Below are 27117 nucleotides of genomic sequence, written 5' to 3'. Positions count from 1 at the left end.
TGGGCATAAGAAATAAAGTTATAGTTTGGCTTGATCAGGCTCCAGTTCAGCTGTGCATTAGTCTTCATGAATATTTTACTGGATTGTAAATCTGAATGCTGTGCAGTAGTCCTTATAATATGTACACAGAGTGTTGTACTGTGCTACTTAATATCTCCCCATGATCCCAGCACTGACAGATGCTATAAGGACCGTTGGGAAGACTTCAGTAGAAAGGACATCTCCATTTCAGACACATTCATCTTTAGTCAATAAACTTTCCCGGATTTAGCTTAAAAAATGTCTGTGGTAGTATATTTTTGGCACCACAGCTTTTAAGAAAAAAAGTTCCCTCTGCTTCTTGCATGGCACAACTTGTCACTAGAGAAACATTGCTCCAGAACGGAAATAATTTTCAACAGATAAGCACTCCCAAAAGTATTTATTAGCTATCAACTCAGATAAACTTACATGTAAAGAACATGAAAATCCCACTTCCCATCCTGCCCTTTTTATTTGTTTATGGGTTCCCAGGCATATTAATTATATTTCATTTGGCTTTGCCCCAGAGAGTCCTAAGCAATAGGGGCAGAGGCTGCTCAGTTCAGTTGCTGTGGCTTATATTTTGTTCCCCTGAGAGCATCTTTAATTAATGTGACGCTTATTCTCAAGCAAACACATCAGCTTCTCCATCTCAGTCATTTATGAGTGGCATAGCCTCATGTGTACCACTGATGGAGATACTGTTTGTTTGTTTTATGTAAATAAACTCTTGCAGTTGGGACAAGTCAGATGTGGGACTTAAGTGACTAAATATAAAGTGACACGGGCAAGGTGGTGAGCTGCTAAATGTGACCTAGTTCAGTTTCTTTTATCTGTTTGCAAAGCCGAATCCCTGTGGAGTGATTTTTGTGAATGCTGTGGTGATAGGAACTGCAGAAATTGCTGAAGCTTGTCTAAGAAAAGCAGTTCAGAATGATTTTTGAAATTTTCGTGTTAGCTTTTGTTCTAGTTTTTGATAAAACAGTGCAGGCAGATGCTTTCTTCTCCTCCTTCCCCATGGCAGTTGCATCCCAGAGTCAGAAAAGCATTTCACTGAGCATCAATATTGACGCAAGCTTGCAAAACATGTTTTTCTTTATTAGATGACATATAGTCAAAGACAATATGTTCGGGGCAAAAAAAAAAAAGGTAACTGAGAACTGGAGAATGAAGAGGAAAAGTAGGTTTACCAAGGAGCTTTTAGTAAGCCAAGTTAGAGAAACCAGTAACAGAATTCCCCAACATGGATGGCTTTTTAAAAGCTCAGAGAAAACTTTGGTTTAGTACTGCTTTCTGTAAAACTCTTGACAGATTCATCAGCTCTTTTAGGGCAAGAGTTCAAAAATCTTCCTAAAATTATATCCTATGTGGTGTTGTGTGGCTGATGCCTAACCTGGTTTGTAAATGGTAGCTGTATGTACAATGCTGACAGGAAAACCGACATTTGTGTGAGGTGTGCCTGAAAAAAAATTCCCTGTAATAGCATTTACAAGTGTGGAGGGCTAAGCTATGTAGATTGTGTTGTATGAACAGCACAACACTTCAGCGTCTTGTGAGACTAAGAGCCCAAACTCAAAGATATAGGTAGCACCATCCTCTACAGGTAGCTAGAGGTAAGGTAGAATGTAAGGCAGTTTAGAGAAGTATCTTTGCTAATCACTGCTCTGCAAACCTTTTCAAAAATACAGCTTAGTTTATGTGGTGAGACCTGAGGTGGCTGTGGCTCAGTTTCTTCGTGGCAAGAGAGCAAGAACTGTGTGTAATTACTGACTGGAGGTATAAATGCTTACCTCTCAGCCCTGCCAGCATGCAAAGACTGCTAGCAACTACCTGCTTCTTGTAACCACTTATAGTCCTCAATTATATCTATTTCTCACTCTTCTGCCTCTGAGGGACAAACATGCTGTGAGCTGTCTGATTCCTGCATTACTCTTGCAACCTGAGCTTTTTGCGACAGCTTGGGAGTGTGTGCACTATCATCTTAAAAAAAAACACTGTGGAGATAGGATTAGTGCATGATGCCACCTTTTCGGGTTATAATGCATTTTAATTTGTCCTGTGTTAGCCAGCTGACAGCTCTGCTGGCTCAGTGACATTCCAAGAGAGAAGGATATGCCACATGGCACTCTTTCCAAAAAATGTCCAACATTTTGACTGTGTCCTGATTGCAGATTTTCAGAATCCTATCCTCACGTTTCAGAGAAATTCAAATATGTGGCAAAGGAGAAGTTAACTTGTTTTTCCCATATTTTTTTCTGTTGAGTGCAGGAGTGCTTACAAAGCATGAAAGCATTCTTGAAGAGTGAAGCAGCTCTACTAAAAAGCCTCTCCTGGTAAAATAAAACCAGCAGCAAGTGAGCCACAGAGCAGTGAAGAGCATAGGCGTGCAGACATCCCTGTGTACCACTGTCCCCTGTCCTCTTGAGACCCTGTCTCAGGCCCTGCTGCTGAGGCACCCCCCTGCCTGGCTCCATGGCCAGCAATCAAGGCCACACTTCCCTTTTGCATTCTTTACCTTCAGGTAGAATGCTGTCATTGATGCCCTGTGCACGACTTCCCATTTGCAGCTACTGAATTTTCTCCTGCTTTTGTAATTTTTAGTTTCTCAGAGTTCTTTCTGTAATGATATCCTTGTTCACTCCTGCCTTGGCAATGCCCTCTGGCTCTGCCATCGTCACAGCATACCTCATTGCATCAATTTATGTAGTCATCAGGTTTCCTCCTGTCCTAATTTTTGTAAATGACCATTATTGAAAGTTTCAAATGCGTGTGCCAAGATCCTTAAGGAACTGCAGCATTGTCATTCTCCTCCAGATCTTCCCCACTGCCAGTCTTCTAAAACCAGCCACTTTTGCAACTTTTTAGTAATTTACATCATCTCCAGCTTCAATTCTTTCCTGCATAGAACTATCCTGAGTCCTGCTGCTGTTTAGAATAATTTTGCATCATATTATTCAATTAGAAAATCTAACCATTTATCAAAATATGCATTAGGTTTGTCATAATTTGTCACCAGTAAATATTTAATAGTTGTACAAAGCTACTCTGTAGATGAATGGTACCTTACCTTGGACAGCTGCCCAAGTTACACCAAAAGTGTAAATAAACATGTCTTTTTCTTCTGCTTCTTTCATACTGCTATATTACAGGTGCACACAGCATGACTTGGTAGAAACAGTATATGTAGATCTAGAAAATCCTCTCAAAACATAATAAAGGGGTCTTCATTAACAGAGCAGAAAACTTCCATGAATACTTGATCACATAAAAATAGACCTGACTTGTCTGTGTTTGCTTTCCTTTTATGTAATATCATTGTGAATATTCTAAAAACACATTTGCCGGCAGCAGTGCTAACAGGAAGAATGCATTCTAAAAAAACTTGAGAATATTCACATGTAACATGTTTTGGATATATAAACATGTATTCTTTCCATGAGTCTGAACCCAGTCTTATTTTAGCAATGTTGTGCCTGTGCACAAGAGCTGAAACAACCTCTTTAGAGTTATATTCACTGGGACATGAAAACAATATTATGGCTTTTGTCCACTGAATATCAACAACTTTTGTATTAAGAATATAGATTATACAACAGGGAAGCCACTGCGTATGTGGCAAGTGCTGTTTGCCATGAATTATTTATGTAGACTCATGTCTTTGCTCCAGAAGAGTTCAGAAAAAAGAATTAATACAAAAAAGATCAGAAACTGGGTAACTACAGCCTTGGGGGAAAAAAATATGCTAATTATAATAAATTATTCCATCCACTGTAATTCTAAGTTAGGACTGATATAAGTTCAGGAGAGAAAATTGTCTTGGGAGGATAGTTCAGAGTCTATCTATGTCTGCGCAAGCCAATATTATTTCTCCTTTTGTGACAAAACCAGTCCAGAATATGCAAAGGAAAATAAGTCCTTTGTTGCAGTTTCTGTTGCTTGGTGTCTCAGAGGGTATCTCTGATAAAGCCCTTCAGAGGCACACGACATCATCATTGTCTGAAACTATCAATTCTGCTATCAGAGTGTGCTTGGTACAAGTAGTGATACTCCCTGGCAGTATTTTGTAGCAACTTGAACTATGGAGCCCACAGTGTATCATCAGAAATGCAGTATTTTGGGCTGGCAGTCAGAATAGAAATCTTGGAATGCTGTTTTGAGTAAATTAAACATGGTTCATCTTTTCTGGGGGCACCTGTGGTGGGTTGAGTTTGGCTGGACACCAGGTGCCCACCAAGCCGCTCTGTCACTCCCCTCCTTAGCAGAACAGGGTGGGGAGAAAATAAGATGGAAAAAACCTTGTAGGTTAAGATAAGGGCAGTTTAATGAAGCAACAGCAAAAGTTGCGTGCACAGAAGTGAAGGAAAACAAAAGATGTTATTCTCTACTTCCCATCAGCAGGCAATGTCTGGCCACTTGCTGGAAAGCAGGGCTTCCGTATACATAGCAGTTGCTCTGGAAGACCAACGTCATAAATAACAAATGTCCTCACCTTCCTCCTCCTTTCTCTTGGCTTTTATATCTGAGCAGATGTCATATGGTATGGAATGTCCCTTTGGCCACTTTGGGTCAGCTGTCCTGGCTACGTCTCCTTCCAAGATCTTGCCCATCTCCAGCCTGCTGGGGGGCAGCAGGGGTTAAGGCTGGAGAGAGCCTTGATGCTGTGCCAGCTCTGCCCAGCAGCAGCCGAACACTGGTGTGTTATCAGCACCTTTCTAGCTACCAATACAAACGCAGCAGTACAAGGGCTGCTATGGGGCTGAGCTCCAGACCCAGTACAGTGCCAGTTCCATTTTTTCAGGTTAAGAAGAAACCTAGTATAGATACATAGATTTTACTAAGATAACTGCAACAGTTCTGTGCTTACCTTTAGATTGAAACTACATTGACTGTCCACTGGTGTATTAAATTACGGATGAGTACATTTATACTAGTAGGTTCTGCAAGTTGTCTGCTAAAAAGGAAAACAAAAGTCCTCTTCTAAATATCTGAAATAGCTCAGTAAGTATTTACTAAAAAAAAACAGACACTGGACTTGACATTTTTTTGTCATCATTGTTTTGAAAATTTTTGTCCTCACTCAGTGGGGCATGTAAAGGGCTGGGGGGGAAAAACATGAAGTTTTTGACTGGATTTCCTCTTTTGATGGTTTGCTGTTTTGCGTGTTCAGAGGAATGGATTGTTATTCTTATCAGTTAGAGCAACCTCGCTAAGAATATGTATACTTTTATGACAGCTTTTCACTCTATTATACAGTAAATGAATGCCTGTCTAAGCCTAGCATTGTCCACCGTTTGAAGTATAGTCACCATTCCAGTGGCACGATCCCTTGAGAGTCATGGAGAGATGCCCAGTGCACACTCAAATGCTCTTGCTTGGGCACTGGGAAGCATTTCCACATTTGTTTCTGGATGGATTCTTGCCTTCCAATTCCTTATGCCCTGCTGGGAGGTGCTGGAGTCTGTGCTGGCTGCACAGGCACCCTGCCCCTCTGCAGAGGGAACAGAACAGGGCAGTTTTGTGGGCACAGGGTATGTACCCGAGTGCATGTCAATAGCTCTGTGTTGCTATGAAGTGCACACAACCACAGAAACACAGATGCTATAAGCAGGCAACTCTGTAAGATTGAATGGTGGTATATTTTAGCAATACTTCAAAAAGCAGAAAGTAGTTATAAAATTAAGAGAAACTGAAAACTAGAAAAACTGAAAGCAAGTGTGTACTGTCCTAATTGCACTTCTGAAGTGCTGTCATTGCATGTTGCTTAACAAAATACTTACTTGCTTGGAAATCACGTGTTAGGACTAGTTTAATGCTTTCAGTTTGTCAACAATCTTGCAGGACTGGAGGAGGCATGTGTGACCTTGTCGTTGTTTTGGTCAAAGCATATGTCATGCATGTGATGGTCCCTACACTTCCAGCTTTGCCATGTGGTTCCTAGGTATGTTAGGGCACCTGTGGTCCCCACTGCAGCTGGCAGCACCAGGATACTCCCAAATGGTGCAGGTGCCTCTGAAAATCCCCTCCCGTGCTTCCACTGCCTCCAGCTCCAATGCTGGGAAATGCATCCTGCCATATTTTTTAATACTGAATCATTTCCTTTGTGAGACCTCTTACAGGGACGGGTTTCTTTAAAGCTGACCTGTCCTCACCATCAAATCTCCCTCGTGCATCAGCAACTGAATTCTGTCTTAATGCCACCTTCTGCAGTACCTTTCACTGGTAGCAGAGTCTCTCCCTGCTCCCCAGGGCACCTAGGCTTGCAGTGCTTACTGGACACAGGTCTTTCACATCTCTGCTGAGCCCCGCTGACAATTTTCCTTCCCCGCTCCCGTTCTCCCTCCCTGCTGCTGGGCTGCTGCAGGTGGGTGAAGCTTTTGCAGTTCAGCTGTTCGGGGACCTTCCCCCCGCCCGGGGCCGCTCTCTCCTCCTGCCCGTCCGCCCTTCCCATGCAGCCAAGCGGCCTAAGCCCCCCGGCTCGGCGGACGCCCCCTCGCTGCGCGGCCCCGCTCCGCCCGCCCGGCTCCCCTCGCCCCATCCCGCCCGTCGAAGGCTGGCGGTGGGTGCCCCGGCCGGGCCGCGCCGCGCCCCTCGGAGAAGCCAGGCGGCCCCCGAGCATAAACGCCGGCCGGGCCGCCGCCGCCCCTCGGCCCGCCGGCTCTGCTTCCGGCAAGGCCAGCCCGGAACGCCCCGACGCGCTGCCGGGGCAGCAGGCTGGCTGCCGGCCGCCTGCCTCCGCGCTGCCCACGGCGGCTCTCGCGGCCGCCCGCACAAGGCCCGCGGCAGGCGGCAGCGGCCTGGCCCCGCGGGGCCGCCAGGGCAGGCGCCGGTGCGCAGGGGCCCGGCCGGCCGGAGGCGGCTCCGCCCCGGCGTGCGGCTCCCGGGAGCGCGGGGCCTTCGGCGGCGGCGAGGCCCACGCTGGGTCGCGCCTCCCAGCGTGGTCGTGGAAGGCGTCACCCGGCGCTGGGGCGCGGGTCGGAGGCTGTTCTGCTCCTGCAGAGTGCGGGTGTTAGTTCTGCTGACGGTGTGCTGTGCTGCTCCTGTCCCTGCCCGCGATGGCAGACCCGAGCAACAACGGGTTTTTGTTTTTGTGCGGCTGTAGTGGCTGCGCGGCCTTACGTGTTATTTACACCACTACAGGGCCCTTCATTTTGATGGGTTGTTGCTATTTTAAACCAACATAAAGTAGAGAAGATCTGGACTGCTTTCTCTTCCTCCACCAGATCTCCAGGTAATTACTGGTACTAGTACAATGTCCCTGCGTATCAATGCGACTTACTGGTATAAAATCAATTTAAAGAGCATTTTAAATTATGCAGTAGCTCTGTTTTTCTAGACGGTCTGCAGACATAAATTACTATGTTCTTGTGCATCTACTAAAAATGTACTTAACGGTCAAACTGAAGGCAGAGGGCAATGAGCCACATGTGAAATCCAGGCTCCTGTAGGTACCCGGGTAGCCAGCCTGCCCCGGCTATCCACCTCCCACTTCCCTGAGACCGCTGCTCTCCCTGGGAGCTGAAGGTGATGGCATGGCACAGCACTCCTGAAACTTAAAGCTTTTCAAGGACATGGTTGTTCCATAACAACATAGCACCATAGGTATATATGAATTATCAAAGGTCATTCTCAGGGTTTGTATTTTCTGTCCCCACTCATGCTTTCATGTGTCTTGTTATGCATGCCTGGCTTACAGACTTTTCTGGGAAGAGGTACGTCGTTGTATGTAATGAATATTAAACATGTTCACTTGTGTCAAGATTCAAGTGTTCTTCATCTATATGTTTTAGGTTTATCAGCGCATTTCAGGAAGTTTGTAGAAGTGCCTTGCAATTTATTCACTTGGGTTAGATTAGCTATTAGGAAGAAGTTCTTTACTGTGAGGGTGGTGAGGCACTGGAACAGGTTGCCCAGAGAAGCTGTGGATGCCCCATCCCTGGAAGTGTTCAAGGGAAGGCTGGATGGGGCTTTGAGCAGCCTGGTCTAGTGGAAGATGTCTCTGACCATGACTGGGGGGTTGGAGCTAGGTGATCTTTAAAATCGCTTCCAACCCAACCCATTCTATGACTATGATATATTTTTAGTTCACTGTGCTGAAGTGATTAAAGGGTTTGCCTTTGAAAACTTACCTTGTCAATGCTAGCTGCATTATATAAACTTATTCTATGCACAGATGAACAGAGCTGGTAGTGTCCATATGATAATCATGTGCTTCTCCATAGAGTTAAATATTCTTTCCTGCACTAGTCCCTCAGTCAGTATTTAAAGAAGTATTAATTCAAGCATTGGCATTGAAAACCAGCTGGTATAGCAAACTTGACCTAAGGTTGTACCAGGCTAGGCAACATTTGTCTTACGTAACAGAGCAAAACAACATACATCCCAGAACACGCTTGTACAGAACAGGAGAAAACAGGAGAAAGAGAAGCACATCGGCCAAGCCTGGAGTTGTTCTGCATGCATGTGGACAGCTATGCTTGGTGCAAACTCCACCGCAAAGAATTCAGCTCAGAGTTCTCCTTTCTTCCATTAATGGTCAGAAATCACCATAACAAAAAAGACAGCTGTATCACATCCAGTCAAAGAACTGCCTTTAGAAAATCTTAGGTCCTACCAGCTCCAGCATATGAGGGAATGGGAAGTCTTCCTTGGTTTCTGCACTTCACAATGCACAGCATTGGAAATAATTTGGTAAGAAAGAGAAATAAAGAATACATGGTTTTAAAAAGAGCTTGAGGAGATAGCTGTACTGTTGGGTAAACATACAGGACTTTAAGGAAATGGATATTTAACTTCCTGAATGCATCAAAATTCCACTGACTTCAGCTAACAGCTACATTAAAAGCCAATTTTATACATTAAGCAAGTCAGCTGTATAAATTTATGGGTTATATATTCAGTTTAGAGCAACTTATGACTTTACTTATTTTTCAGACTAGTTTGTGCACAGGAATAAGAGTTTCTCTATTCCTGTGTTCTCTTTGCTGCACATAAATATGGGACAATTGCATGTAGAAGGCATACTCATACATATTTTGTAGAGAGGACCAAAACCACCACATACAACATTTTAATCCCTGTCATGCGTTTTTTAGATATTTTATTTCCAAATACAACAATTTAGGTTTTCTAAATGCTGATCGTTTGCCTATCTCCATAACATAGGCCTTTATGCCTTGTGTTTAGTTGCTTTTATAATATTATCATCCTATACACTATTTATGTAATAAGTGAAAACTGTGGAAGGCACCATTTTTGCTCAGTAGCTTCTTGGTCACCATGGAAAGGTCAGAGAACTGACTGACTGTGTCATAGTGGGGACTGGCTGAAAGCTTGCTGGATGCATGAGAGAGAGGGGTAGAAAACGGATGGCAAAAGCCGCAGTGGATGGTGAATGATGTGCCAGTTCTGGTTGGCTTTGAGCTGCTCAGGTGGGGAATGTGGTAACTGTGAGCAAGAAATAGCTTGCTATTTGTTTCTACACTCTAAATTCTTAAAGGATCACACCAAATACTTACCTGGTTTGTGTATGCTGTTTTCTGGCAAATCATGCTGCCTGGCTGGTCACTCAGGCCAACATATATGCAGTGCAATTTGGAAACTGATGATCCAAATAGCTTCAAACCATTTGAAGATCTTCAGCACGTTTAATAGTTACATATAAAAAGCCTCTGAATGCTGGAGTCAGGGTTCTGCAAAATAACAGGCTTCTCTTCTGCCTTTTATTTGAGGTAATGAGTGCCATTACAATCTAGTGTCATCTGTATGTGAGTCTGTCTATGCTCCTTTCATGAAACTTTGTTCCCCATGTTGACTGAAATTTTAGGGTCTGAAGAATTTCTGATGGAAAGGAATGACTTTTCCAAAGCAGATGCCTTGCTGAGTTTGTCTTCCTTGTTGGATAATTTCCAACTGAAAATGTTGTTGCTGTTCCCCAGAATAAGATGGGGAAGGTATATTTTTCCACATAGAATCAAAATCCTACCAGTGTAGACAAGACCATGCTTTGGAGGAGAGATTTGTTATGTGAAAGCAAGGACACCCTTCATGTCAGGGATGCATCTCGTGAGGTCTCTTCTAATTTTTTTCCCAAGCTTAGCCATATGATAAGATTAGTTTGGCTGATGAATTTTTGAAAGAATTGTGGTGGCCAGGCTCTGTCCTGAAGCTTCAAGGTGTGATTCCTTGTTATGGGTGGAAGGCATGGCCAGAGCAGGGAGGGCTTCTTTCTGCATACTATAAATGGTCCCGCTACTGATGTTGCCTTTGAGGAAGAGGAGAAAATTTCCTGATGGGGTAGGTGGGGTATGAGTCCTGGGAAAGGAGGAAGGCAGGAGACAGCAGAAGTGGGAGTGGCCTGTGGAGTACGTTGCTCTTAGTGGAAGGAAGCAGGTGTCAGAGGAGTTTGAGCTGAGGTTTGGCATGTGCCTGCACAAGGGCAGGTGCACACTCCCCATCTGGGGCCTGAAACTCAATACATGAGTCTTGATAAGACTGCTAGAAATTTTCCTATTAATTGTATTTTGCCCAAGAATCTGGTTTTGGACAGTGATGTATCTAAGATTATCAGCCTTCACTGGAAATGTCTTGATGATGTTAAGAACAATAATCTGAAGAGTGAAAGGTTGTTCCAGCAAAGTCTGGAGAGGTTTAGCTAGGAAATGTCATGCAGTGGTAGACTTTGTAAGTCTGTAACCTCTGTAATGCAGGTTTTTGAAATGTAATACATACCTAAACTGCCTTAAAAACACCTTCAGAGACTGCTGTGTAGGGTTCTTCACTTGAATGTTTGAAGGTAATGAAATGTCAGTGTATTTGGAATTCTCACCCAGCTTTATTTTAACTCTTTGTTTTATCTTTTCCCTGTTCTTTTCGCTGGGGGAAAAAGAATAATTTGCTCAAGTGATTGCCTGTGTCATACCTCAGATGCACAGGGCCTTGAATGTGCCTAACCTTAACAATAATGTTTCATAACTCTGGGGTACTCCACATTTTACTGAATGCCACACAAACCAACTGTTTCCTAAGGTGTTTTAAGATAATAGATTTTTTCCCTTTTTGTCTTCAACAGTAAATCCTGCAGCTGCACATGAAAGGCTGAGCCCCAGAGCTGAGCTGCAGCTGGGGCTCCCAGCTGGTCCAACTTTCCCTATTCCTGTCTCAATGTCTTGGTGCTCTGGCACCAAGCAACTTCATATAGATGTTGGTGTCAGCCCAGCTGATGGTCAGAATTTTCTGCAGGCTTTTGAGAGGGAGAACGACTGCTTCACAGGACTCCCATTGCAGTGGGATTACTTAGGAAAAAAGAAGAGGCATCAATGTACATGGATGGGCATCTGAAATTGAGCTGTATTTCTTCTGGATGGTCCATGGGTGATGAGAACGCCTGTGGATCCTCTGTACCAACATCTGGCAGGCTCTGCATGTGCTGCTGCTCCCACCTGAATGAGCATATTAGAGAGAACAGGAGGGTGTGAGCAATTAGGTGAGCTGAATGTGTGAGTCCTGAACCCTTGGCTACACTCAGGGAGCACATCAAGTTAAAAGAAGATAGGAAAGTGTTTGAAAATGAACAGGACCTGAGCCAGCAATCAATAACTGTCTGAAACATAAACCAACCATGAGCTCAGTCAGAATCAAGGTTCTTGGCTAATCTAATCTGTGTAACTAGTCTTGAAATACGTAAAAGGCTGCTGTAAAAAACAGGGGAACAGTCTGTCTTCCCTGTCCAGGACAGTGCAGCACTGGAATGATTTGCCTAGGGAGACTGTAGTGTCTTCATCACTGGAGGTTTTACAGAACAAGTTAGACAAACAGCAGTGAGGAACAGTGTATACGCATTTGGGACAGCATTGGGACAGAGGGAGGGAAAGCATCGCGGTGTGACCTCATCAGCACATTTCCACCACTGTTTTTCTCTGATACTATGATATTACTTTGCTCCTATTCTTGTTTGTCCTTCTCTTGCTACACTTCCAGATGTGCCTTGCTTTTGTGCAAGGTCTGCACAGCAGGCATATTTATGCTGAGAGGGACCTTTGCACTTTACTGCAATAATGGGAGTAAAATTTGGGAAGGTATCTAGTTCTAAACACCAAAACTCTCTTGAAATGTCGATGAGCTGTTTCAAATGATTTCTGGAATATACTGCGTATATTACACAACTTGTTCCTAAGTAATTCTGCCTCAAGTCAGCCTGCAGGGAAATCTTGAAGGGCATAGTCATTCTCAGTCTGTCCTAGTCTTGTCCTCTGGATCTTGTCTGGAGGAAAGCAAATGTGGGTCCTGTGCTACGAACACAGTATACAGATGTATGTGCATGTGCGTTTGAAGTTTCTATCCAGTGCACAGTGAAATGTCAGAGATCACATAGCAGCTGCCGTGCCTACCTGACACAGAAGTAGGATAGCCTTTTCCTGTTGCATGCAGTCTTCACTTTTTATTTGCAATATACTGTCAGCAGTATAGGACACATTGCAGTGTTATACCTGGGACAAGCTACAGAAGAGGTTCACAAAGTTCTTCAGGCTCACAAAGCAACCCCATTTATTGCAATCAGTGAGACTATTCACATGCTTATATTTACGCATATGCCTAAGTTTTTTGCTGGAGGTAGGCCTGGGTAAAAATAATTTTCCAATATTTTCAACCTGACAACAACTTGCATTAGCATCAATTTAATTAATAAAAATTAAGTGTGGAGCAAAGCAGCTTTGGTAGCACGTACTTCAGCAGTACTTATGTTGCAATTTTGGTATTGCAACAGGAGTTCTAGTTTGTTAAGATTGAGGGATCAATAACTAAATATACAGAAAAGTCAGCAGCTTAGTGGTTAAGGGGTTGTTGTAATGTGTCAAGCACTCCTGTTTTGGCCAAAACTGATCTTCTGAAACAGTATCTTCCAAAACATGCCAGTAACAGCCGCCTTCTTCTTCTGCAGTCTCAGAATAAAAGATAAAGTAGATCTGCAAAGAGTATTCTGATACATTGATCACACTTAGTCGTCTCTTGCTCTTGAAGAATAGTAAGCCCCTAAGCCTTGTACAGTCAAATATTTTCTTATTAGCCCAGTGCAAGATACTCAGTCAACACATGCATGAAAAGTCAGCAATTGTCCAGGATATTCTATATTCCGTTTTTAACTCCCCTGTAAATTAAAACATCATATACAAAACACTTGTGGAACTTCTTTGAAAATGGTTGTGGATGTTACTGAGATGAGGTTAGTATTGCAACATGTACCATAGTGCTAGTCCAAAGCCTGGGATAGATTAATTATTATGGGTTCAAAATTCTTCAGGTACAGTTAAGGAATTGTTGGGGCTGTATTTGTGTAAGTATGTGCAGAGCTATTTGTGCCTATATTTAAAGAAAAACATGCTGTGGATTACCTATATTTTGGGAATTTAAAGTGAATGAATATTTTTCTGAAATTATATGGCAACAGTAAGAGGAACACTTGGTAAGAGTTATCCAGGAGTTACACTTAGAAAAAAATAGGATGCAATACACATCACAGAAAAACACCTTGACATTTGGTAAATAAAACTGTAGCTATGTTTGATTGCATAGGTAGTCTGATTCCAATGCTTGTCTCAAATGGGGCTTGGACCCTGCTGCCACATAGCTCTGCTGGGGAGGCAGAGAGACAGCAAACCCCATTCCTTGCTTCCCTCATCTTCCTGCATAGCCTGAGCTCACCAGGCTCAGCACCACTTGGGCTGCACAGTGCTCCTGCAGAGTCCTGGCAGCCTTTCTAGGGGCTATGCTGCAGCATGTGAACCTCACCATGTGCCCAAGGGCTACCAAAACAACCCGTGCCTGGGCTGTCCTCCCTCCTTATGGTGGCTGCTTGACTATCAGTCAGGTGTAGTGCCCATTGACAGCAGTGGGAAGGCTGTTCGACTTCAGTGCTAGGGTTGATCTAGGAAACAGCTTGAGCTGAATGAAATGCAAAAGTGAGGAAAGGGTGGAATTGGTAAAAAATGAATTAATTTTAAAATTACCTCCAATAAAAGCTAATATAATGCTCTTAGAACCCCATCAAGCCTAGCAGGTGTGTTTTGGACTTTAATGTAGGGCGCGGTTGCACTGATACTTGGATTGGCAATGTGAAGAGACAGCTTTGTCTCATGCCTAGTGCAGTAGAGTTCAGATTCTGGAAATTTCTTATTTTTGCCTGACAAATTCCTGCACAGGTATTTAAAAGATCTTTTTCTGAGTATTAAGAACAATGTTGTAGCTATGTTAATGTTTCCTCCTGTAACTATTCCCCCTTTGGAGCCTCTTCCAGCTCTCAGGGCAGTGCAACTTTATACCTCCTGCTCAGACCAGCTGTGCTTGAGAACAGGGCTGCATGGGTGCTCCATGCTGGAGCCACCTGGAGAACCACAACTTCATGTAATTCACCTTTTTCCACCCCACAACCTATGACCTTACCTTATATTTTTCCAATATTCAGGTGTTGCCAGTCTGCTTTAAATACACCTAAGAGACTAGTTTAATATCCTGGAGCAAGGACGAAGAACACTAAATCCTTTTTAGCAACTGGTTCGGCTTTAATCAGGTTCAAGAGTTCCCTTCCCCTGGCTATAGTGCTTCTGTTCCTGCTGCTGAGCTCTGTGATGGGGATGGACTCTTTCACGTGCAGCGTTCCCCTGTTGTTTCCTGCTCGCCCAGCTGAGGGGCTGAGCAATAATTAGGTTGAAAGGCCTTTTCTCTTCTTTGCGCACTACATTTCCCATGGCCTCCTTAAAAGTATCTGCTGTTGTTTTTGTCTGCTAAACATGTTCCTCTGGTATCATCTTGAAGTGCTAAGTAGAGAATACTCCTTGCTTGGCCTACATAGAATCACAGAATCATAGTCATTTAGGTTTGAAAAGATCTTTAACATCATCAAGTCCAACTGTTAACCCAGGACTGCCAAGTCCACCACTTAACCCTGTCCCTAAGCACCACATCTATGCATTTTTTAACCACCTCGAGGGATGGTGATTCCACCATGTCCCTGGGGCAGCCTGTTCCAATGCTTGACCACCCTTTCAGTGAAGAAATTTTTCCTAATATCCAATCTAAACCTCCCCTGATGCAACTTGAGGCCATTTCCTCTTGTCCCATCACTTTTTACTTGGGAGAAGAGACCGACCCCCACCTGCCCACAGGCTCCTGTCAGGTAGCTGCAGAGAGCAGTAAGGTCCCCCCTGAGCCTTCTCCAAACTAAACAACCTCAGTTCCCTCAGCTGCGCCTGGTAAGACTTGTGCTCCAGACCCTTCACCAGCTTCATTGTCCTTCTCTGGACACGCTCCATCACCTCCATGCCTGTCTTAAAGTGGAGGGCTCAAAACTGGACACAGTATTTGAAGTGTGGCCTCACCAGTGCTGAGTACAGGGGGACAATCACTTCCCTCATCCTGCTGGCCACTGTTTTGGATACAAGCCAGGATGCTATTGGCCTTCTTGCCACCTGGGCACACTGCTGGCTTATGTTCATGAGAAGGAAGTCATGACCAGCCATGGCAGATGTCATGCAATGATTTTTGGAATGGAGTTTTCCCTTCCCTCTGGTGACTGTAAGGTGAAATGACTCCTGCAGTGTAGAGCTGTGAGCCATCTCTGTGGGGTGGGCTTGCTCTGGCAGGGGGACCAGTCCTAGTAGAAACATGATGATTGAAATTCCTGATGGAGACTCCTACACAGTGGCATCCTCTTCCTTGGAAATATGGTGAGGCAAAAGTAACCTTGTTCAAAGACAAGTGCTCAGCTCTAAGTCAAAAGACAAATCGAGAAGCTGAGGGCCAGGAAAAGTCATATTAGATGACTCGTTGTGGGAGGATGGACCCTTTATCTAGATGACTCAGTCCCTGAAGTGCTGGAAGACCTAGGGCTAGTTTCATCCAGATGTCTGTGGAACAGGAGTCATGATGGTGATGGTACACTGATGACATCTGCCAGTTTGGAAGTGTAGCTCCTGCAGAGGTACCCAACTGACGCGTCACTCATGGTCTACTATGTCAGAGCTGGGTATGCCTTTTCCTTCTGCCCTCATGCTGACTCCCCTTTAAAATTATCCTTGCTCCTCCACACACTTCTTCCTGTATAAAATGACTCACATTTTTGTCTCTTGTTTTAGACAAGGCCAGCTTAAGCAGTGGAGAGCAGCAGGCTTAGCTAACTGCCTGTGAAAAGTTGTCTTAACTCATGCCACGGCCATAGAGGAAATTTCTGGATATTTCTATGAACTTTATGTGTTCATTTGTGGATTTTATGACCAGCTGTTTGTTAGGAATGGTGAGGCTGTGTGCTTAGACACACCAATCCCCTGCAAGGGAGCACAGCGCCCCATCTTGCGTTTCTGCTGGTGACAATGCCAGCTTTAACCAGGGCTTGCAGGCATCAGCAGTCCTGGCAAATGAGGGACATCCGCAGTGCAGAAAGGCTTATCGTGGGGTACAGCTGTGTCATCATGAAGCTGGAATGTACAGTATACACTTTCCATGAGCATAGCTCTGAGCACAGAAATGTGTATACCATCAATGGCAGCTGCCTCTCTATGGAGTGGTTCAGCTGTTGTGATAGCTGATGAGCTAAATTTAAGGTTTGCACATGCTTGATTCTATTTAATACCTACAAAGGGGAGTTTGGAGTTTACAGGGGGAAAAAAGCCCCAGCTTTGGGATCTACATATATGCAGAATTTAAAAATATTTTTTCCTCCTTTATGTTTATACTTAGCTGGACCTGAAGTCACACTTTTTTTAAAAGTAAAAATCCTGGTGTATTATGTATTATAATATATATACAATATACCGTGTGACTGAAAATAAAACTGCAATTTTTGCACAATACTATTAGTAGTATTTGCCTCAGAATTCTTTGCCTTAATGTCAGATATAATGTCATAATTACATTTTTCAAGACGTACAAAATTGCAATGGAGCAGATTCAATCTTGTTGAAAGTTAAGGCATTGCATACAGAAGTTTTCACTAGATTTAATTCCTTTATTATTTCCTAAGAGTATAAAAAAATGTTAGGACCACATCTTTGGAAAGATATTCAAAGCATCAGAAGCATATGCTAAATGTGGTTTGTTAATCATTCAGGGAATTGAGATATGGCATATAAGAAACATGCTTTTATCTTGAATCTGTGCCAAAAAGCCTTCTTCAAATTCTTCTCCTGCTCTGGCAAAGCATAGCAAATCATGCCACCGCAGACATTTCAGGAGTATTTGAGTACTAGCAACAAAACGAGAGGACTTGAAGAAACTTAAAGGCACAGTACCAATATTATTTTATACATTACAATCTCCTTAGTCAAATATATGACAAACGTGATGCTACTGCTTGTCATCAAGATACACCTGGGAATTAGTAATGCAATAAAGTCATCTTTTATACTAAAATTAAAGTCATGTTGCCATGTTTTCATGCTACTCTGTATAGTGTTACGGGAAGTGACATTCCCCTCCATGTGTCTGAGAGTGAGTTCATTTGGTTAAGCTGATAGATTCCAGGAGTCTTTTCATGCAGAGGTAAACTTTCAATTATCACCTATATTTAAGTCTCATGAGATGTAAAGTCCAAAAAATGAGGAAGTGAAACTGCCCAATTTGACAGATCAAGCAAGAAAAAATCTCAGTACTCATAAACTACATTTCCAAGGGGGGAGCATTTACTCCCAAAAGCTAAAAGAGGGAAGGATACAGAGAGGCAGACATAACTGTCCAGTCTTTCATGAAAAGAAATGTTTGCAACCAGCTAAACCCTGCCCTGGAGTTACAGTAAACAAGCAATGATAAGGATGGTGCCATGCTGACTAGCCAGTGTACTGGAACAGGCGTTGTATATCAACAGCCTGGCAGTGTCAAAGCCAAGTTAGAGTAGCAGGAATTTAGCACTTCACAAACTCGTGACCCCAAAAAAGGCCATGCTGTGTGTCAGGAGTGTGTCACGATGGATTCTGAGCAAGGAGGGGGAGGAGACTGCCTCTGGTGTGCATCGGGACCATTCTCTGCTTGGTGTGAGAGAGAATATTTGTGTGTTGGTAACATCTGACCAATTCATAGGCCTTTTATTTTTTAAGCTGAGTGACCAGATGTCTTCTCTTTCATCTGGTTTGGAGAGACTTAAGATGAGCTTTTATTTCAGTGCTTGGAAAATCTCGTGTACATGTTTATCTGATACAGATGACAATCTTGGGTTTGCTGTAAGTAGAGGTCTGCATTGTTTTCTGCCTTGTACAAACTGACTGCCCTCCCAGCGTAATTGCTTAGCACTCTGCAGAGCAATTTACTCCTTAACACAACTTATAAGTCATAGTAATATTCTCATTAATGTGCAGGGGAGTTCCTTGTGAACCTAGTATGAGTGAAGCTGAGATGGTAGCTGAATTCATTAATATAGCTGTGGGTCTGCATATTACACTCTATTTCTGAAAGTGAGGCATTTTTAGGACATTTCACCTAGTTACCAAGTTTACCTGCGCTGACATCTAGGTTATTTTAATTACTTAGATGTATTACAATTGCAGTTGAAAGAGAAAGGGAGATTTTACAAATGTTTGATGGCTGGTGGGTACTTGACAACTATCTGTAGGGTATCAGGGCCCAGTGTGAAGATTCGAAAGGGCTCTTGTCAGTCATGTATTACTAATGCTTTTGTAACCATCATAGGTAAATTATTTATGACAGGCAAGTGTGAGTGGCAGAAGAGGTGTGTGCCAGCTATTATCAGCTACACTAAGCCCAAACTTTTCTTACTCCTACAAAACCTTTTTGCTTTTTAATATATTTTTTGCAGTCCCCAGTTTCATGCATTTGATTTTACTAATATTACACAGAATCTAAAAGTAGGTTAAATAATTTAAGTAATGCTAATATTGATGGTTAAATTGGTGGTAGTATTGATGGAAACTTGCTGACAAGTTTTTCAGATTGGTCCTTTTCATGCATTTTGCTGTTTGAGATGATATGATAGTGTTGTGTTTGTCTTCAACAGTTAAAGACAAGGGTCATTAAAGATGGTCGCTATCAACTAAAATTCAGCAGTTGGTGCCAGATAAATACTGATAGCAAAGTTTTCCTTTCCATTGCCTTTTTTGCTCCCTCCCTCTCCTCTAGCATGGTATTCCCACTTACCACTCACATTTTTCTCTTTCACAGTCTTCAGAATTGTACTGCATATACCAAACATTACAGATATGGAAAACCAAAGCATTAATCAGTCACATTAATTCATGCAAATTCATGCATCTGTTATATGAGAAGATAAACAGGTCCCAGGACACAACTGAAAACTTTTCTGTAAGAGTTGTGCTGAAAATGCAAAGCAAGAACAACATGGCTAAGCATTAAACATCTGTGCCTCCAGACTACTGACTGCAGCATAACCTCGTATTTGGTTCTGCTGTGTGTCTGGGTCAGCAAGTAAGGGTGCACACTTAGTACTCTTCTTGTGAAAGAGGATCTCAGTTCCTGGAAGGGGAGGGGGCACAGTGCTCTCAGTTAGTCCTCTGTGGTGTTTCTGAAAAGTGCCCACAAGCAGAGTATATTCCTCTGGGGCAGGCACTACCATCCCTAGCAGGGTTTCCCTCTGCAGCCCGCAGAAATACCAGAGCGCCACAGAATGAACTTCATTCTACCTTAAAGCTAAGCATCCAGGAGAGAAGGACAGAGAAAAGCAGGACTGAAATAACTGATGTCTAAAAAAGCCCACTGCAAACTTGCTGCCATGAAAATGTCAGGATTCAGAATTTTCATGGAGTCTTAATCCAAGCACTGCTCTGGTTCAGCAGAAACAGCAGTCCAGACTGTGCAGTTTGATTACTGTATTGCTAGGGTGAATGGCATTAAGCTGTATAACAAATATAGAATGGAGAAAGGGAGAAGGAGATGGAAAAAACAGGCAAATACATTGTAAAGCCCCTAGGAGACTTAAATCAGACAAGGTCTCTCACTGGAGTCAGTGTAAAACTCCTCGTCTAGAAGGCAGATGAATTGCAGAGAACAGGGAAGTACAAAAGAATTTCCTCCAGTTAAATGTAGCCAAATAAAATCAGTCCCACATTTTTCCTTTATATCTATAAAAGGCAGCTTTTCATATTGTCTCAGCAGGTTTTGAATTCCTAATGCCTTTTTGCTTAGTACTGCTGAGACTGGAATTCTTTTGCCCCAAAATGTGGAGTGTGTGGGACACTGCTGTTTGGTGAGGGCAACATTAACTCAGTTTTGTCCAAAAGAGGTTTACTGAATTTCCACTTTATTGCTTCAGTTGGGATGTGGAGCTTGACTAAGCAAACTCTTCACCTCATGTGACCTAGATAGGATGCGCATAGTCCTTGTATTGTCACCCATTGTCACCATTGTCACCATTTACCTGCTGTGAGAAAAACCTCACTATTTTGTTGTTCCCTGTGAATAAAAATTACTGTTATTTATCCTTATAACATGTCTGAAGTGACTCTTAATTCATATGGATGAGTTCTTTCTTTGGTTAGTGAAGTAAATTTGGCTTAAAATAGAAACACAACACCATTACCATGGTAAAACCCCAAAACAGCTTCATATAAAATCCAGTTTTATAGAAGGTTTTCAAACCAAAAGAAGGCTATGTTGTCAGCTGTGTAATTGCAAAAGCAAACTTGCTCTGTGCCTGAAACAAAACACCCCCCCAATTAAGCCAATTTCTGTAATATAAACAAAAATAACAAGACTGCTTTGAAGAGATTAATCCTTAGCAAGAGTTATGAGCATCCCTTATTGTTGGAGAGCCTAACACTGTAAAATCAGGGTTTGCTATTAGTTTTCCATAAATTTTCTACTGATTTTCTCACAGGTTTTGCATGTGTAATTTTTATAACTGTAAGAAGTGATTTGAAAGTGTTCTTTACAAACTGAAGGCTACTCTTCCTGAGATTTTTTTTCTGAAAAGCAGTGGAACAAATAGTAGCACAGGAATATCTACAACCTAACAAAGTCATAAATAATAGATAGCATGAAATTTTCAAAATTATGGGTTGCAATCAGGCTTGTTCACTTGTGAGAACTGATAGCCATGACAGACTTCAAGTACAGCTTTTGACAGTGTTTCATGGAATATCCCTAAGACAAGCTAGGGAGTTACGACCTGCACAGAACTGCAGGTAAGTGCAGAAGTGCTGGGCAATCATAAGCAAAATGGAGTATTTGGGGAGAGAAAATAATTGCTAAATGAAAGGAAGGATCAAATGGGATTTCAGAGATCTGTGCTGGCTCTGTTACTGCTAAGAGTTTCATGTATAGTTTTAATGACAGAATAAGGCCATTTGTTCAGTAGGTTTTCTGGGATTACAGTTGGGTGGTCCTGACAAGTATACTCTCTACTTACATATGCTGAATTTCAAGAAATATGTGGACTAATACAGGAATCTAATGGAAAGAAACATGAATCATCTAAAAATACGAAAATGAGAAAATGAATTACACGTTTGGATTAGTTTAGTCTGGAGAGGAGACTGATATTAAACTTCAAATGCATAAGGGATATTTAGGTTAAAAGAACAACTTTTAAGTGGAAGGTTAGACTATGAAGGATATGAAACTGCTGTCATTGTAGGTCTTAAAGGAACATGTCAGATAAGCACCACTCAGGAATAAAGTTGGTATATCTGGTGCTGCTTTAAGCAGAAGACTTCTGATGCTCCCTTTTTCGTGATTTTTTGACAATGATTTTTTTTAAACATTTTGATGAAAAGTGACCTTAGGGAAGGAAACTTTTATTTTTGTGTACTGTAGATATATTTACATTTTTGTTTGCAATAACTGGGACTTGACTCCAGACAAATTCATAGATTCATAGGTAGTATGTAATCAATGAAAGACTTCTACAAAAACATGATTTCCGTTGCAGTTGGTGGTCTCTCCTGTATTATCAGGGCTGAAAAGCTGATGCATTCCTATCTCATGCAATGGTATGGGTGCCACTTTAATTTTTATGGCCTGTTCTGAAAGCTGCAGTTAAGCCATAGGACCTAACTAGGCATGAATCCTACTGGGCCGAGAGCCATGGCTTACGTGTTTGTGTAAGACAAAGGATGCAGGCAGGATGCCACAGCCAGCTAGAAGAGATTAGAGAGCATATGAGCTCCTGTGTGTGTGTCGGTTCTTTCAGGACCACGTGTACTATGCATGTATGTGAATAAAACTGTCCTGAACTGTTTTATGTTTAGTTTTCAAAGTGTGTCTTTGGGGGTCAAGATGGAACAAGAATTATTAGAAAGCATTGCTTCTGTTGTCCTTTTCACAAATCAACTATAAAATCCGGAGAAAACTGGACAGCAACTTTCTTTATACTTCTCAATTTTTCTTCTGAGTCCTTGTCATAACGTCCTGTGCTTAGCAGGTTGTAACGTGATGGAATGGCAAGATGTCAGCACTAGTCAAAATCAAAGAGCAGCGAGCTTGCAGCATCTGTTTGCATGGTTCAGATGATAGGCTCTGAACAAATCTTGACCTCACTGGAGTAATTTACAAATCTGTCCTTAATGAGGCCAAGTATTTATCCCTCTTAAGTGCAACTGCTGAAATATTTTATAAAGAACTTTCAGTTTAGGACACAAATACTGTGTCAACTTGCAGCAACTGAATTGCTACTTCCTGCTGCATGTATTATAAATGCATATATTCTTAAATAAAGAGAAGCTATATTACTGTCAAAAGTGACAGCATCAACAACAGGCATGGTCCTTGGCTGAAATAAACTGTTATGAATCTATTGATTTTCAAAGGATCAGCATCATTTTAGACTGCCTGGCTGAAAATGCTTATCAGTACTGTGTGGGTGCAAAAGGAATTGCTTGTGTCAAAATTTCAGCTGAAGTGGTCTTAATTGATTCACAAAGCCCTTCCGTCAGAAGGTAACAGTAACTGTAACTGATGACTCTGTCTTACTTTCTGTATGTACTTATCTGTATACACCTACAAAGGTCTATAGACACATCAGCCTGTGCACAGTACCCATCAGCAGCGTGACTGCTGCCAGCTGCAGAGTTGTGAAGTCTGTGCATCATGTCAGAATGATGTTCTAAAAATCACCGTATACTGATTTTAAACTTACTGTGGGCAGTGAGAAAAAAAATATGGTTAAGAAAACACACACACACACACACCCTGCCCCATCATTTGCCATCCTTATAATGTGTTTAATTTAGATTCTTAGAATGAGCAGCAAGGTGTAACTGTACAGAAGTATGCCAAGTATTAACAAGCTTCTTGATTTTTAGAGCCATCCACACTTTAATTAAGAACTCCTGAAAGGTCACTTTAAAGCTGTTTGTTGTCCCTAATGTCAATGATGGCCAACATATTTTGTCTTGATTCACTTTCTATCTTTTAAAAAGATTATTCTCTAGTCACAAGTAAAACAAACTTAGAGGTTTTTTTAAGTACATGACAAGTTTCAGTTTTAATGTCTATTAGTGTGGCTGACACAGCAGATCACTACATTTGATTTAAAATGCTTAAAACTCTCAATAAACATAGGACGTAAATGTACTGCATAAATAATGACAGGCTGTTTCTACTGAGTATTAACCAAGGTGTTAAAATAAAACATTTTCAAATGTTTAAATAACATTTGGAATGCAATATTTGAATAACACAAGCAGTTAAAGAGAACATGATCCTAACTTCACCTTTTCTTCTGTACTTTTTTTTTCACAGAGGCTGAAGCACACAGAAAGCACACACATAGCATTTGCACAGAGGATGGCACTGACTGCTCCATGACACATACGGCAGGGAAGCATCATCTGAGTGGCACTATCTACCCTTGGCCCAGGATACTCACCCAGGGGACAAATGAAGCGTCTTCGAGGCAGAGGACAGAAGTCCCCAGCTGGCTTTCAGGCTGACACAGTGCTGTCAAGCGCCCTCACAAAGCTGTGCCCCTCTTTTTCTTCCCAAATCTCTGCCATCCTTTATCCTGTCCCAGATGTCCTTTCACAGCTGCCCAGTCCCACCTGATTCATGTTTGTAATACTCTCAATTAAAAAATTAGTAATTAAAATGAAGCCCCCTTTGCCCATATTACTCCCAGCCTTTACACTGCTCCATCTGCCCATTCCCAGTCCCCTTCTTGTTTTTAAAAGAATCATTAGCATGTGATCTTGTCTCTGCCAGGATTCCCCAGTGCCATCTGCTCCCTTCCTAGATGATGAGTGCCACCCAGATCACTGTTTACCATACTCAAAAATCCAACACATTTTCTAAACATTGGTTTTGGAGGATGCTTTTGTGATTCTCTACTGAAGTCAACTGCTATCAGCCTCTTTCCACATTGTCAAGGCCATAGAAATGACATGGTCCTTAGATGGTCTGATGTATTCCCAGATCTATGGGGCCTTTGTGGCAACAGCATATCAGCGTCCCTCAGCCTATACAACCACATGCTGTGCTATCATTTGTTTAAGGCATTTAGCATCTCTTGCAATGACCACAGACTAAAGTAACACCTTCCCAAACTCAACATCCTCTTTCTGAAAAAGATTTGGGTCTTTCTTAATTCTTCCAACATAAGAATACTAAGTTCATGCTTGGAAGGGTTTACAAAACATACCTTTATTTTACATTCCCCCTTTTGGTCCTCCAAGGTATTTTGGTGCATGTTATGTTTGTAAGGCAGTAAGCAGTGTAATACTGAAAAATTCATTCAGCAAAACAGCAGTAGTGTATCACCTCTGTTTATAAGAGAAAATATCTTGCAGGGAGAACTGTCCCAGACTCCTGACATTTGAGCCTGGAACCCAGGTGGGTGACCTGCAATACTCCTGTTGCTTTTCACTACAGGCCCTTCCCTTGAGTGAAATGGGACCTGCTGTAATTTTCCATGCCCACCTACCTTCCCAGGAATGATCTGGTGCCTCTCTTCAGTAACTTGGACTTTAAAAAATGCCTGTGCATAACATTGAGATACAAGTTATTTATGCCTTAATATCTTCACAACACAACAGTGGCTGAATGTCCTCCCGTGAAGCCCACCACAGGCTCCCTGCTCCATACAGGGCTGCACTAGTGTCACCTTAGATAACAATTGGATCAGAGAGTAAAGATCCAACAGCAGTGTAAACCTGTTTCTCTAGGGTTATACAGCCATACGGTTACGATGGGGGCAATGGCTTTCATTACTGAGCATCACAGAGTTTGCTCCTTTAAGATCCAGCTCTGCAGTACTGGAGGAAGGCTTTTCTCCAAAGCATGTAAAATGGACTACTGAATTTGAGACCAACCAGTACAAACATCTACAAAGACTTAAAGAAACAGTAACGAACTAAGTTTTACTTTCATTTTTGTAGGACTCATTGCTGACTGTGGAAACCTGTCACTGCGGATGTGGAGGGTCTTTAGACTTAAAAATATGTTAAACCTCTTCAGTGGAGGTTACACTTGGTAGGATCTGAGAGTGAGGCAGGGAGAGCTTGTTTCCTGTGATTCGTACATTCAAACCATAAATGTGTAAATATTTTCAGGAATTATGTCAACTCAAACCCCAGATTTTTTACTTGATATTTGAGCGTCTTCAGTACAGCACTGTTTTGACAATATACATAAGGTTGCTGATGTTTTCTGCGAAGTGCAGTCATCGTGTTTGTGTCAACAGTTGCAACTGCATTTAGCATTCATGACAGCTAGCACCTGAACTCAATGAATGTTGTCCCCTCCTCTTCCCCAGCTGGACTTTTTTTATATATATATATTTCTCAGAAGTACTTTTTGAACCCTCCCTCATACTAGTATGATATCCTTACTGTCCATCTCCAATCTAATTGAAATTGATCTAAAAAGAAAAAAGATAAAGTTGAAAACATCTAATACCCTTTCAGAGAAAAAATTTACAGCTGTGCTCCCCCATACAAATCAAAATCTCCCACTTTTTTTCTGTAGTAATTTATTGTTCATTATAAAAGAAATAGTAGGACTATACATTCATACAAGGTTTTTCTGAATGTCACTATTTGATGAACAGGATCTTAGAAAATATAAACTGTGTACATCAGCTAGAATAGTTCAAACATTGGATATACCCAAGTATATGTGCTAGCTTATTTACCACAGCTGTATACATCTGAAGCTTATCTGTGAAGCCAGAAAAGATAGAATAATATATTAAGCCCCAGAAAATCACTTACCATGAAACCAATGGTTCCAGGTAGGAAATGTATATTCACTTTTAAAAACAGACAAAGGACAATCTGAAGTGCTCTATTTTGGAATTAATTTACCATACTAGGCTTTCCAGAGTCAGTTGGAAGTTATCTAGTATGGTGTTTTATCTGACTGATGACTCTGCCTAAGCTCCCAAGCAAATCAGTGGGGAGACAGGGTAAAGCTGAGTTTCCAGTGGGAGTTTTCTAATGTACAAACTCTACTGAAAAAAATTTGTACCTGGGAGAAGCCTTCAGATCTGAAAGAGCCTGGAATTCATCATTAAAGGAGCCAAGGTCTTTGTTCATTGCCACAGTCCTTCAGCAGTTACCACTGCAACAAAGAATCTGAAGAAAACTCCTTGCTGGAATGAAGTGGGCAGGCTGCAATACTGTCATATTGGAGAGACTCAGCACACAAACACCTTCCCTTGCTTTTCTCTTAGACTGCTGCAAAAGTAAGAGAAACCATAGGTGGTGATAGAGTTGCAACCTACCTTTCCATGTATTCCTACCTTTAAAATCGCTCTTGCAGAAGTTTGCAAAACACTGCACAGCTGACAACTGCTTTTGTTGGGACAGGCCCTCTGTGAACACACTTTGTCAGAATTTCACTGAGCCTCCTTTCTTTAATGCCCTTGGCAAAATCTAGGCAATAAATTGTTTCTGTAGTGGCCCTGCCTGCAGAAAGCTTAGCATGCTATTCCTTGTTCCTGTCTCCAGATGCTTTTGTGATTCAAATAAACAAGGTCACTTTAGGGGCTAATGTCACTTTAGGCAAGGTATGCCTTCTTTTCCAAACAGAGCTTCTTGCCCAGTTCTCTAACCAAGAGAGAAAAAGTCAACATTTCTGAATTAATGTGAATACAAAACAGATGTATATGTATTACTATTTTTTTAGTTAAGTTAGAATTAGTGTAAC

The 27117-nt window shown here is 42.0% G+C and overlaps 1 long non-coding RNA gene across 1 annotated transcript; it reads left to right on the top strand.

Moving 5' to 3' along the window:
* Positions 1 to 6913: 6913 nt before the first annotated feature.
* On the top strand, positions 6914 to 24081 carry LOC114012809 (uncharacterized). The gene is made up of 2 exons (XR_003555517.2): positions 6914 to 7249; positions 23716 to 24081. It is a non-coding gene; the product is annotated as an uncharacterized LOC114012809 (long non-coding RNA).
* The last annotated feature ends 3036 nt before the right edge of the window (positions 24082 to 27117 follow it).

The sequence above is a fragment of the Falco peregrinus genome, chromosome Z, assembly GCF_023634155.1.
Source record: "Falco peregrinus isolate bFalPer1 chromosome Z, bFalPer1.pri, whole genome shotgun sequence".
In the NCBI taxonomy this organism is placed as follows: domain Eukaryota; kingdom Metazoa; phylum Chordata; class Aves; order Falconiformes; family Falconidae; genus Falco; species Falco peregrinus.
This window is presented reverse-complemented; position numbering and strand designations above follow the sequence as displayed.